We start from the raw sequence: 14560 nt of genomic DNA, 5'->3' as shown, positions 1-14560 counted from the left end.
ATTGTATGAATGCTTTAGGCAGAGACACACCCCAGGGGAATTAAAATTAAATACACTTTTAAATGGTGGTTAAAATTATGAGCTCTGCAAGATTTTGTATGATTTTCATATTTGAAAAAAAATTACATATTTTACCCATCATCCTACAAAAGTTAATAATTTATCTAATCCCAGCCTTTTAGATTAACCAGCCTTCCTTGCTTTGCCCATGTCTATACTGTTAACAGTGTGCTTGAGTTGCCTCATTTATTTTTTAGTCAATATTGCTGTTACTGTCATTTTTAATTTCCAGGCCTAATTTTTATTTTATTAAAAATTTATTTTTAATTTTTTGGCTGCACTGAGCAGCATGCGGGATGTTAGTCCCCCAGGGATATAACCCACACCCCCTGTAGTGGAAACAGAGTCCTAACCACTGGACCACCAGGGAAGTCCCTGACTCATTTCTATTTCCAGTTCTATTCCTGAACATCTCTAGTTAGCTCTGCTGATCTGTTAAAGGCCTCCCCCGGCATGCGTGAATGTGTGTGTGCTCAGTCATGTCTGACTCTTTGCGGCTTCACGGACTATAACCTGCTAGGCTCCTCTGGCATGGGATTCTCCCGGCAAAAATACTGGAGTAGGTTGCCATTTCCTCCTCCAGAGGATCTTCCCGACACAGGGATTGAACCTACTTCTCTTGCATTTCCTGCATTGGCAGGCAGATTCTTTACCACTAGCACCACCCCCTACCCTTCAAATCTGATTGTTGATGGTCCTCCTCAGACACTGTGTCTATATTTCTGTGTTGATCACAAGGTGTCCTTACTTCTCTTAGAGCCGTGACCAAGCTTTCAGGCATACCAGACCAGTCCGCTTATCTAACCCTGCCTGACATTAGTCCACATGCCTGGAATTTCAGTCATTTTTAAAATAAAGAGACTTGTTTGCAACCTCTATCTGCCAACCCTTTGCTGCTGCTCCTGCTGCTGCTGCTAAGTCGCTTCAGTCGTGTCCAACTCTATGCAACCCCATAGACGGCAGCCCACCAGGCTCCCCCGTCCCTGGGATTCTCCAGGCAAGAACACTGGAGTGGGTTGCCATTTCCGTCTCCAATCCATGAAAGTGAAAAGTCAAAGTGAAGTTGCTCAGTCGTGTCCAACTCTTAGCGTCCCCATGGACTGCAGCCTACCAGGCTCCTCCATCCATGGGATTTTCCAGGCAAGAGTACTGGAGTGGGGTGCCATTGCCCTTTAGAGGGTGACAAAAATTTCAGGAAAAAGTCAGGGTTTTTTTTTTTTGTGTGTGAATACAATATAATATCTTGAATTTGTGACAGGTGAAAACCGAGGAAAATATAGAGGTACTCTGATGCACAAATCAGACTTTGAATAGCATTTGGGTTTAAATCTGTTAGAAACACTAGTATTTTCTTCCAGACTAAAAGGAGAAAACCACTCCCAGATGTCTTAATTTTTCTGACTAACAGAGAAGCTTTCACAATTTATGTAATGATAGGTTCAATTAACACAAGTCTTGTGTTAATTTGCAATCTAAGTGAACAAGTTTCAGCCCAGAAATTTTTACAAATGTTTGTGGTTATTGTGTATTTGGCTGTTGATGGTCAAAGAAATTAAACAGGAACTGATAGTTAACAAAAAATATCTCAGGAAGTTTCTTGCACTTTTCAGTTAACAATAGAAGATAAAAAAGATATGTAATTTTGAATTTACACAAACATTTTCACTAACTTAACCCTGGCCAAGTCACTTTGTTTATTGATCTCATGTAATCAAGTAAAATAAACATTCTGTAACTTACTCTTTTATTAAAATGGGAAAATTCATTACACCTTTCAAATTCCATGACATTTTTTTAATGAGATACTAACATAATTATTTTTAAAGTTGTGTGCATGCTCAGTCGCTCAGTTATGTCCAACTCTTTGCAATCCCATGGCATGTAGCCTGCCAGGCTCCTCTGTCCGTGGAATTTCCCAGGCAAGAATACTGGAGTGGGTTGCCATTTCCTCCTCCAGGGGAATCTTCCCCACCCAGGGATCCTCCCCACCCAGGGATCCAACCCACATCTCCTACATTTAGCAGGCAGGTTCTTTACTACGGAGCCACCTGGGAAGCCCCCTTTTAAACTTAGATTATTCTAATAAAAGTTCCAGCATATAAGTTCTTATATCTGCCATTTTGTTCTTATTAATTATGAATTTGGGTAAGCTGTACTGCTCCGGTATCCTGAGAAAGAATCCTGAACTCATACTGGAACATGCATGTAGAAACACAGAACCAATAGAAGCATGGCCTCAACATCCTTCTTCCACTTTTCAACCAGAATTTGTCCCAGAAAAGTGAATTATGTTTTGCTCTTAATTCTTTCTTTCCTTTTAAGGAAATAGTGTAGCCGTCTATACTATAACAAAAAAAGTATTCGTAAATATTTCATTAAAACATGTCTAATTTCTTATATGTTTTCTTAACATTTGTTTTATTTTTAATAATTCACTCAGAATATATAACATCTGTTTGAAATATTTGACCAAATCAACTCTATCGATGTAAATCAACATACCAGGGGAAACTGCCATATAATTCTTGTGTATCCCATCACTGAATCACTGTGAAGAGACTTATGTTTGGAAAGTTTTTAATTTTTGTTCTAAAGTTCCTAGAAACAGATGTGAAAATTCACTCATATCCCACATTGTCTAGTTCAAGCAGCTGTAAATTATTTCATGGATTACATGTGAATGAAATGAAAGTCCTAGGATTATTTCATCTAGGCAGCTGTTACTTCCTTAAATTAAATGAAAACAATTCTTTGCTTGATTAATTCTTGGTTATTTGGATTGCAAGAAGATAAAGTGTGCGTGTCTTTAGTCATAAATTAGTTCATTTTTCTCGATAGTCACCCTGTGATTCAAAAGATGCATGGAAAGTTATGTGTGAGTGCTAAGTCTCTTCAGTCGTGTCCGACTCTTTTCAACTCTGTAAACTGTGGCGCTCCAGGCTCCTCTGTCCATGAGATTCTCAAAGCAGGAATACGGGACTGGGTTGCCATGCCCTCTTGCAGGTAATCTTCCCGACCTAGGGAGCTATCACTTGGGATCGAACCTGCATTGGCAAGCGGGTTCTTTACCACTAGCACCACCTGGCTATCTTTAAAAACAAATGACTGCTTTTGAGCTTTCTAACGTGAAAAACGATAAGTATGGTGGTTGTTCTGCCGCTAAGTCGTATCAGACTCTGTGATCCCATGGACTGCAGCACGTCAGGCTCCCCTGTCCTCCACTCTCTCCCAGAATTTGCTCAAATTCATATCCATTGAGTTGGTGATGTTATCTAACCATCTCATCCTCTGCCACCGCCTTCTCCTTTTACCTTCTTTTAAAATCTAACGTTGATATCATGCACACATTTCACTTGTAAGGAAAGTTAGACATAAGAAGTATCACTGCTTGATTTCAACTTGCTGTGTTGATAATTATATCAAGTTTCTCAGCCATATGGTCTGTAGCTTCTTTCCACACTCCATAGCTCCAGACTTGCCCTTCTAACTGCCTACCAAACATCCATACAGATGTCTTGACGATAACTCCATCTCAGCAAGTGTGAAACCAAAGATACGATCTCTTCCTATATTCCCTAAAAGTGGTAATATGGAGAAACCTGCAAGGATGTGTAATCATTCACTACAATCTCTCAAATCTTTCTCTGAAATTACCTTGTGATACATTTCTCTCTCTTGCTACTTCTTTGCCCCGGGCCCTCAGCAGCTAATACACACACCATGAAGGATGTAGGCTTCTTCCTGCCTCGTCTCCTTATTTCCAGTTTTCACTTTGCCACATGGCTGTGGGCAAGTGCAACAGATGTATTCCTTCAAAATCCAATTTTCCAAAAGCCAATTCCACATAAGGATCAATTTGTCAAATAGTCAATTAACCAAGTTTGTCGAATTATACAAAAATCTTCTCTTGAGACTGGTGCTTTGAGTGATGTCTCCGGGGTGCTCAGGACTGTCATTTGCAGAAAAAAGAAAAAAAAGTCTAGTAGTCAGTAAATATCAGTGAATGCTCACCCTGTACTAGACACACTTTTAAGAAAGTGAGCTTATAGTAAAGAAGAAAGACTTAATTCCTATCTTGAGTTATCAGGAAAGCAATTTTATAAATTTAGGAAATTGTTTCAGGAAATACAGCCACAATTATCTCTATAAAACATAGATTTGATGAATCTGTCTCGTTTCATCGTCTGAGACTGACCTCTTTTTCAGTATTACCTTCTCCTGTCCCTGTGCATCTCAGATTATGGTCATATGGCTGCATAACTTTCCCTAAAGGACGATGTCCCTTCAAATTTCTGCTTTTTCATGTTCTTATACCCCTCTGAAGACTCCTTTACCACCTGGTCTGGCTTGTATACTTTTACTCACCTGATTATTCAACTTCCTAATAATTCCTTTATCTTTCAGCTTTCAGTTAGAAAGCTGAAGCTAATCTACCTAATTAAAATGAAATAATGCCAAGTGCTGATGGATAATTACTGGCAGTTTTGTTGATTTGTTTTTATCTTCAGTTAGTTGATTTTTCATGTGTTTTCCATAAATATAAAACATTTATTTTTTTTTCTGAGATAGAGCTGATCACATTACATTATTAGTTATCTAATTTCTTAACTAGACATTAACAGTCACTACATAGTTTGATTTCAGAGTATCAAAATAAAACAAGTATTTTTAAAAAATTCTCATCAGGTTATTTTCACATAATCTTTCTTTATTACTGTTACCTTAAGAATTGTAAGATTCCTTGATGAAAAAAGTATTACTGGTTGTTTCAAAGAAATTTCTAGTTGGCTAAAGTCTCTCCTCCATATACTGACTTTGGGAACTCTAATATCTCTTCTGAAGGACAAACCTTTAGATATTTAAAGGTTGCCATTTATGGAAACATGCATTTAGCTTGGGGAGCATATTTGGTTTTCTCTGCTTGGTTCTCAGTTGGGCAAAAAGCTGTAATCTGGCCTCTATTAACCAAGTCCTGAATGTTTGAGGCCAACTGCTTCAGAGCTTGTGATTTGGCTTCACTGATTGTTTCCACCAGGGGTGGTGGGTCAGTGTTCTGAGGTCGTATATGATCTTTCATTGTCTTTTTCTGTGTTCATTCTCTCAGTCCCCTCTTTTAGTCATTCTCTCCCTTGCAAGAAGTTGGCCAAAAGCCAAGACTCAAGATCCAAGTCTTTACTGCTTCATGATGTTCCCTTGTTTCCATAGTCAATCTTTTCAATGTTGTATTATCACGGTGAGCATCTCATGAGAGAGTGGCTGCATAAAAGCGTCTCGGACTCTGGATAGAATTTGGTGACAGAGATTGTCCGTCTCTATTCTTGCCTCTTGCCAAGGAATTGAGACTGATCTATAATCCGTGTAGAGTGTGTGTGTGTGTGTGTTAACTGCTCAGTTGAGTCTGACTCTTTGCAATTCCATGGTCTGTAGCCCACCAGGCTTCTCTGTCCATGGGATTCTCCAGGCAAGAATAGTGGAGTGGATTGCCATTCTCTTCTCCAGAGAATCTTCCTGACCCAGGAATCAAACCTGGGTCTCCCAAATTGCAGGCATATTCTTTACTGACTGAGCTATTTATAACGTCCGCCGGAATTAAAATGATCTATGTCGTATAACCTTTTGTTTATGTGATCCCTGTTTTTGGAAGCACTGCTTTGATTGTTTGTGTAAACAATGAATCAGTAATTCCCCCAGGTAAAGTGCCTGAATAATCAAGGGGAACTTTGTTTTGGAGCTCCCATCTGAATTATAATTTCCTGGTTTGATGATTTATAGAATTAAATATCTGTGCACAGAAAAGTTTTGGAATACTGTTGCTAAAGTGCACGATCTACTGGTTTGAGACAAGTAAAACTAGCCTTCCTGGTTACAGAGGAAGCAGTATCTGATAGGAAAACATGGCTATCCAGGAAAAAAGAAGTTATTCCTGGCATAAAATTGAAACCAAGACCTTGCATTAGCTCCTTTACACATTTGTATCTCCATTAGCCTATTCCACATAGTAAGTAATTGCCTCGGCCTTTTCAGATCAGTTCAGTCACTCAGTTGTGTCCGACTCTTTGCAACCCCATAAACTGCAGCACGCCAGGCCTCTCTGTCCATCACCAACTCCTGGAGTTTACTCAAACTCATGTCCATTGAGTCGGTGATGCCATCTAACCATCTCATCCTCTGTCGTCCTCTTCTCCTCCCGCCTTCAATCCTTCCCAGCATCAGGGTCTTTTCTAATGAGTCAGTTCTTTGTATCAGGTGGCCAAAGTATTGCAGTTTCAGCTTCAGCATCAGTCCTTCCAATGAATATTCAGGACTGATCTTTAGGATGGACTAGTTGGATCTCCTTGCAGTCCAGAGACTCTCAAGAGTCTTCTCCAACACCACAGTTCAAAAGCATTAATTCTTCGGTGCTCAGCTTTCTTTATAGTCTGACTCTCACATCCATACATGACTGCTGGAAAAACTATAGCCTTGACTAGATGGACCTTTGTTGGCAAAGTAATGTCTGCTTTTTAATATGCTGTCTAGGTTGGTCATAACTTTTCTTCCAAGGCTTGTGCTTTTAGGAAATTCTAAATTCAAATTTAGGATTACCTAAGCTCTACCCACTAGACTGTGATAATTTGTTCTCTTTCTATAAGACAGCAACATAAACAGTCATGAGCTGATTTGTTTTGGGCCATTTGTCCACATAGGTTCAAGTGAAATGCCATTGACTGTAATTCTCTTTTATCTCATTTGTTGAGACTGGAATTATCCCTGGTTTGTATCACAGGCATCTGGTGAGGAATAGCATATCCAGCAATCAGTAAGCTTGAAGGCTGCTGTTCAGGAAATCTGAGATTGGTATAAGAATGATTATGCTCTAACAATTTTAGTATGAAGGGAATAAAAGAAGAAGGGCCATTAGGGGTGAGTGATGACCAGGAATTTATAGAAATTACAAGAAGATTGATTTTAGGTAAGCAGATGGAAAACAAAATAGTAATTAAACAAAGGTTTTGATGCAATATCTTGTGCAGAAGCTGTCCATGATCTGAGGTCATCAGGTTGTTCTGAGAGCTTTGGGTCATTGGTCTATATACTTTGAAAATCAGCTGTTTCAGGAGAATCTCTGAGAATCTTCATTTTGAGGTCCCCTATTAGAGAAGGCTTCCAATTTTGGGTTCTAAATTGTTTCTTTAGTCATAAAACGTTAGCCCAGAAATTTGCTTCAGGGAGCTTAACTTCTGTATTTGTTGTTAACAGTATTTGATAGAATCCCTTCCAGTGAGGTTCAAGAGCAACTTTTCTCTGATGTCTCTCTGACAGATGAAATCTTATAGTTGAATGTCATGATGAGGTTGTTTAAGATGTTTAAATGCAACTTTAACCTGTTTGTGATAGAACTGGGCTTAGTACATGAGTCTCTTGCAACACTTTGCAATGTCTACATGCATCAGGGCAAAGTATCATAGGTAAGATACTGAAGCCCTTGGGCCTTCCAGTTACCAGTTCACAGGGAAATAAACCATGTGTCCAGACTGGGTGGGAGCTTCCCAGCTGGCCCTAGTGGTAAAGAATCTGCCTGCCAATGTAGGAGATGCAAGAGACTCGGACTCAATCCCTGAATCAGGAAGATCTCCTGGAGTAGGAAGTGGCAAGCCACTCCAGTATTCTTGCCTGGAAAATCCCATGGACAGAGGAGCTTAGCAGGCTACAGTCCATGGGGTCACAAAGAGTAGGGCATGACATGACTGAACACTCTAGGGAGTGAACCATATTGGCCTAAGGGTGGGTGGGAGTTTCTTTGACCAAGGGAGCTCAAGGGTTTCTGAAAGTTTGTTAATTTTATTTCCAGATGTCATTGGTTCTTTTCACCATTCAGAAGTTTGTAGATGATAAGTGCAGTATGGTTTCTGAGTAAAGGTTAATACCTTGCTGAGGTTTTTCTTTTTAAGTAATATTTCTTGTGAAGTGTATACCTTGGTCACTTGATTGTTGCTATTGTTCAGTCACCCAGTCATGCCCAACTCTTTGCGACCTCATGGACTGTAGCATGCTCTGCCTGTCTGTCCCTCACCATCTTCCAAAGTTTGCCCAAGTTCATGTCCATTGCATCGGCGATGCCATCCAGCCCTCTCATCCACTGATGCCCTCTTCTCCTTCTGCCATCAGTCTTACCCAGCACATTAGGGAATTTTTCAGTGAGTCAGCTGTTCACATCAGATGACCAAAATACAGAGCTTCAACTTCAGCATCAGTCCTTCCAACAAGTATTCAGGGTTGATTTCCCTTAAGGTTGACTGGTTTGATCTCCTTGCTGTCCAAGGGAATTTCTGGAGTCTTATCCAGCACCATAGTTCTAACGCATCAATTATTTGGCTCTCTGCCTTCTTTACAGTCCAGCTCTCACAATCATCACTTGATATAAAAGTTTATATTCACAATATTAGAAATACAAAATAGACCAGCTCTTTAGCAACTGTAAAGATTATAGCTTTTTGGCAAAGAGATGTTTAAACTTATCCTGAAATTATATAGACATTTAACAACTAAAGTGTATTCAGATCTCATGGAAAGTAGAAGGTACATAATATAACATTATGAGGTTTTTTTTTTTTTAGTTTTCTGAATGTTGAGTTTTTTTTTTATAATTTTATTTTATTTTTAAACTTTACATAATTGTATTAGTTTTGCCAAATATCAAAATGAATCCACCACAGGTATACATGTATTCAAGGGCTTTGAAGCTTTGGTCCTTGACCATTTCCCACATTTACAGTTTTTTCTAGAATTATGCTGTTGACAAATCCACATGACTTAAAAAATTACCTTAGCCATCTTTTAAAAGTTTCCCCAGCCATGTTGATTTATGATAGTAACCAGTTTGTCTGTACCATGATGAGTTGTTTCATGGAGAAATTTAGCAAATGTCCACTTGAAACCACCTAGTGCCTCCAGCTATCTGCGTTGGGAGGACCAGAGATGATCTGAGTGAAGTTCAGAGGCTAAATATTGATATTTTATAATGGTTACTTTGAATTTCTTTAAGAATTTGCCCTTTAAGAGTTTTAATAGGATCCAAACCTTGGTTAAGGCTACTTGTCTGGGACTTCCTCGGTGGTCCAATGGCTAAGACTCTGCAGTCCCAATGCGGGGGACTCAGGTTCAATCTCTGATTCAGGTACCTAGAGCGCACATACCGCAACTAAGAGTTCAGAAGCCACAAAAAAAAAAAAAAAAAAGGATTCCTCATGCCACAACTGAGACCCAGTGCAGCCAAATAAATTAATTAATAATTAGTTTTAAGATGAGAAAAAGGAGAAAAGACTGCTTATATAGCAAAATGATCTGCTGGAGTATTTCTTTTAGCTTCCATGTCATTTCTTTTTTCATAAACCTCAACTTTTACAGCAGCTACCTCAGTATGAACTAGGAGTCCACCTAAAAGTATGTTAAATATGTCGTCCATTTTTGATGGAGGTTCCAGCAGAACTGACTCTTGGCTTCCAAAGCAACCCAAAGTAATAGTTTTTTGGTTTGTTTGTTTTTAAATCATGCCCAATATGTATCTGTGTTAGTCCCTCAGTCATGTCCAGCTCTTTGCAACCTGCCAGGCTCATTTGTCTGTGGAATTCTCCAGGCAAGAAAACTGGAGTGGGTAGCCATTCCCTTCTCCAAGGGATCTTCCTGACCTAGGGATTGAACCTAGATCTCTTGCATTGCAGGCGGATTCTTTACCATCTGAGCCACCACTGTGGTCTTTGACCAGTTGACAAGGTCAAGGAAGTGCTATGGTTTTGCCCTTGGGGCTGATTTTTCCCTCAGGTGGAGGACTGTATTATAAAGGCAAGCTTCAGTGGGTGTTAGCATGTTCTACTCCAGGTTCAAGTTTTGAGATATGATTTGTCAACAAATAATATTAGGTCAGAGTTTTAAAAACACTGAATGAGGTATAACAAGTTCCTAAGTGAGCTAAGAAAATGTGAAGTTTCCCTTCCCTTGATAGGGACAAGAAGGTGGACAGGCACAGTGTCTCAATGATGAATAGTAGCTTGAGGGGGAAAAAACTAACAGAATCTCATCAGGGGCTGATCGCCTAACTAAAAAATGTTGTGTGTTCTCAGGCAGTAGTAAAATCTGTGCCACATGAGGAACCATGAGAAGAAGAGTGGCACTTATGACTAGTTTAGCAGAAGCACTGAGTTTTGAAGCAGTGCTTATTGCCCTACAAGGAGGGGACTATGCCTTTATGACCAGGTCAAGGTGATGAGTTTTTTGACTCCCATGAAGTTATGTTGAAACTCTAAAGACATGGCTAGATTGCTCACATTCAAGTAGACAAAATGTCCACTTAGGTTTGGAGGACATAAACCCAAGACTTCTGAACCAAAGGATTTTAGTTGGAAGTGCCTATAGAGGGAGTCTGTTAACTAACCCTCTTCAAATGACAGAAAGTCTGTTTATGACTTAGGTAGGTGGGTAGGTTTAGTCACTAAGTTGTGTCCAACTCTTGCAACCACATGGACCATGGCCCACCAGACTCCTCTGCCCCTAGGATTTCCCAGGCAAGAATGTTGGAGTGGTTTGCCATTTCCTTCTCCAGAGAATCTTCCTGACCCAGGGAATGAACTGGGGTCTCCTACACTGCAGGCAGACTCTTTACTGACTGAGCCATTTGACACTTGTTTGCAATATTCGGTTGTTAATGAAAGACTTTTATGGACAGAAGGAAGTGGATAGAGGAAGCTATACTAGCAAAAAGCAGATATGTTGTGGTGAAGGCAGTTTCCTTTAGGGGACAGCAGAGGTCTCTCAGACGTTAACTCACTGGTGCTGACCAGGTGATTCCTGACTGTTTCAGTTCAGTTCACTTCAGTCGTTCAGTCATATCCAACTCTTCGTGACCCCATGAACTGCAGCACGCCAGGCCTCCCTGTCCATCACCAAATCCTGGAGTTTACTCAGATCATGTCCATTGAGTTGGTGATGCCATCCAGCCATCTCATTCTCTGTCGTCCCCTTCTCCTCTTGCCTTCAATCTTTCCCAGCATCAGGGTCTTTTCTAATGAGTCAGCTCTTTGCATGACATGGCCAGAGTATTGGAGTTTCAGCTTCAATATCAGTCCTTCCAATGAACATTCAGGACTGATTTCCTTTAGGATGGACTGGTTGGATCTCCTTGCAGTCCAAGGGACTCTCAAGGGTCTTCTTCAACATCACAGTTCAAAAGCATCAATTCTTTGGTTCTCAGCTTTCTTTATAGTCCAACTCTCACATCCATACAGGACTGCTGGAAAAACCATAGCCTTGACTAGACGGACCTTTGTTGGCAAAGTAACGTCTCTGCTTTTGAATATGCTATCTAGGTTGGTCATAACTTTCCTTCCAAGGAGTAAGCGTCTTTTAATTTCATGGCTGCAGTCACCATCTGCAATGATTTTGGAGCCCCCCCAAAATAAAGTCAGCCACTGTTTCCACTGTTTCTCCATCTATTTGCCATGAAGTGACGGGACCGGAGTCATGATCTTTGTTTTCTGAATGTTGAGCTTTAAGCCAACCTTTTCACTCTCCTCTTTCACTTTCATCAAGAGGCTCTTTAATTCTTCTTCACTTTCTGCCATAAGGGTAGTGTCATCTGCATATCTGAGGTTATTGATATTTCTCCCAGCATTCTTGATTCCTGCTTGTGCTTCATCCAGCCCAGCATTTCTCATGATGACTCTGCATATAAGTTAAATAAGCAAGGTGACAATATACAGCCTTGAAGTACTCCTTTTCCTATTTGGAACCAGTCTGTTGTTCCGTATCCAGTTCTAACTGTTGCTTCCTGACCTCCATACAGATTTCTCAAGAGGCAGATCAGGTGGTCTGGTATTCCCATCTCTTTCAGGATTGTCCGCAGTTTATTGTGATCCACACAGTCAAAGGCTTTGGCATAGTCAATAAAGCAGAAATAGATGTTTTTCTGGGACTCTTACTATTTTGATGATACAGAGAATGTTGGCAATTTGATATCTTGTTCCTCTGCCTTTTCCAAAACCAGCTTGAACATCTGGGAATTCACGGTTCACGTATTGTTGAAGCTGGCTTGAAGAATTTTGAGCATTACTTTGCTAGCATGTGAGATGAGTGCAATTGTGTGGTAGTTTGAGCATTCTTTGGCATTGCCTTTCTTAGGGATTGGAATGAAAACTGACCTTTTCCAGTCCTGTAGGCACTACTGAGTTTTCCAAATGTGCTGGCATATTGAGTGCAGCACTTTCACAGCATCATCTTTTAGGATTTGAAACAGCTCAACTGGAATTCCATCACCTCCACTAGCTTTGTTCGTAGTGATGCTTCCTAAGGCCACTTGACTTCACATTCCAGGATTCTGGCTGTAGGTGAGTGATCATACCATCATGATTATCTGGGTTGTGAAGATCTTTTTTGTACAGTTCTTCTGTGTATTCTTACCGCCTCTTTTTAATATCTTCTGCTTCTGTTAGGTCCATACCATTTCTGTCCTTTATTGAGCCCATCTTTGCATGAAATGTTCCTTGGTATCTCTAATTTTCTTGAAGAGATCTCTAGTCTTTCCCATTCTATTGTTTTTGTCTATTTCTTTGCACTCGTCACTGAGGATGGCTTTCTGCTTTCTCCTTGCTATTCTTTGAAACTCTGCATTCAAATGGGTATATCTTTCCTTCTCTCTTTTGCTTTTCGCTTCTCTTATTTTCACAGCTATTTGTAAGGCCTCCTCAAACAGCCATTTTTCCCTTTTGCATTTCTTTTTCTTGGGGATGGTCTTGATCCCTGTGTCCTGTACAATGTCACAAACCTCCATCCATAGTTCATCAGGCACTCTGTCTATTAGATCTAGTCCCTTAAATCTGTTTCTCACTTCCACTGTATAATTGTTAAGGATTTGATCTAGGTCATACCTGAATGGTCTAGTGGTTTTCCCTACTTTCTTCAATTTAAGTCTGAATTTGGCAATAAGGAGTTCATGATCTGAGCCACAGTCAGCTCCTGGTCTTGTTTTTGCTGACTATATAGAGCTTCTCCATCTTTGGCTGCAAAGAATATAATCAATCTGACTTCGGTGTTGGCCATCTGGTGAGGTCCATGTGTAGAGTCTTGTGTTGTTGGAAGAGGGTGTTTGCTATGTCCAGTGCATTCTCTTGGCAGAACTCCATTAGCCTTTGCCCTGCTTCATTCTGTACTGCAAGGCCAAATTTGCCTGTTACTCCAGGTGTTTCTTGACTTCCTACTTTTGCATTCCAGTCCCCTATAATGAAAAGGACATCTTTTTTGGGTGTTAATTCTAGAAGGTCTTGTAGGTCTTCATAGCACCGTTCAACTTCAGCTTCTTCAGTGTTACTGGTTGGGGCATAGACTTGGATTACCGTGATATTGAATGGTTTGCCTTGGAAATGAAGAAACTCTGACTGTTTAGGATTCCATTTTGGGGAGAGCTTAAACTGTAATTAAATTAAATCTCAGTTTGATAACACCAGACCTAGTGTGAGTAACTTCATTATGGGTATGCTGTCATGTTTTCAACACAATTAACCTAGAAATTCTCTCAGTTGTTTTGTGAAAGTTCAGATGTTTGGATTGTCTACAGCCTTATCAGAAAAGAGTGATTTCCCTTCTTATATAACTTCAGTCATGGATTATGTTTTCACAAAATTATGACTTATCTTTTGAAACTTAATGTCCCTCTTTTGCTAAGGCTCAGAGCAAGTAAATCGAGTCCTTTCTACAAGGTTCCTTATACTGTGTATAAAGTCGATCATGTACAAATTTGGTTAGATCTAAATTACAAGAGAAATGTAGACCTTTTAAATGTTGATTGAGGGCCTGGATGAAATAGAAGGTTTCAGTGAACACCTCGGGTGTGACTATCCAGGTGTATTCTTGTCCTGCCCAGGTGAAGATAAAAAGGAAAGATTTAGGGTAAAAAAGAGAAGGCATCAGGTATATTCTGATTGGAGTTTGTTGGATGAGGAAGCTCAAGACAGGCAAATTAGAAGTGAATGATCTGATGTAATTGGTTTGGGAGCATATTTGTCTTTCTCTGGATTGTTCTTGTGCTTCCCAGGTGGCTCAGTGCTAAAAGAATCCAACTGCCAATGCAGGAGATGCAGGAAGATTCTTGCTTGTAAAATCCCATGAACAGAGAAACCTGGTGGGCTACAGTACATAGGGTCGCAAAGAGCTGAACACAACTGATCAACTGAGCATGCATATGCTTGTGGATTGTTCCTAGTTGGAAGCTGGCAGTCACTGACCAAGTCTTGACCATTTAGGGCCAATTGCTGTAGAGATGATTATTGTTGACTTCTGTGGATGTTTACAGGAGAAGTTGTGGATCCATGTTCTATATGTGGTCTACCCATTCATTATCCAAACAGATTGATCTCTCACCCTTTTCCCTTATAATTTTCTCCAGCTACATCTAGAAATGATTTGAAAGGTAATGAAGTAAGATTTTGCAAAGTGGAAATATAACATTTTTCTTAATCTACTGGCAGGTATC

The 14560-nt window shown here is 40.0% G+C and overlaps 1 protein-coding gene across 2 annotated transcripts in view; it reads left to right on the top strand.

The window, feature by feature from the left end:
- Window positions 1–14560, top strand: part of C14H8orf34 (chromosome 14 C8orf34 homolog) — a 370688-nt gene that overhangs the window by 205906 nt on the left and 150222 nt on the right. The gene's annotated exons all lie outside the window — the stretch shown is intronic.

Source organism: Bos mutus, chromosome 14, assembly GCF_027580195.1.
Source record: "Bos mutus isolate GX-2022 chromosome 14, NWIPB_WYAK_1.1, whole genome shotgun sequence".
In the NCBI taxonomy this organism is placed as follows: Eukaryota; Metazoa; Chordata; class Mammalia; order Artiodactyla; family Bovidae; genus Bos; species Bos mutus.
This window is presented reverse-complemented; position numbering and strand designations above follow the sequence as displayed.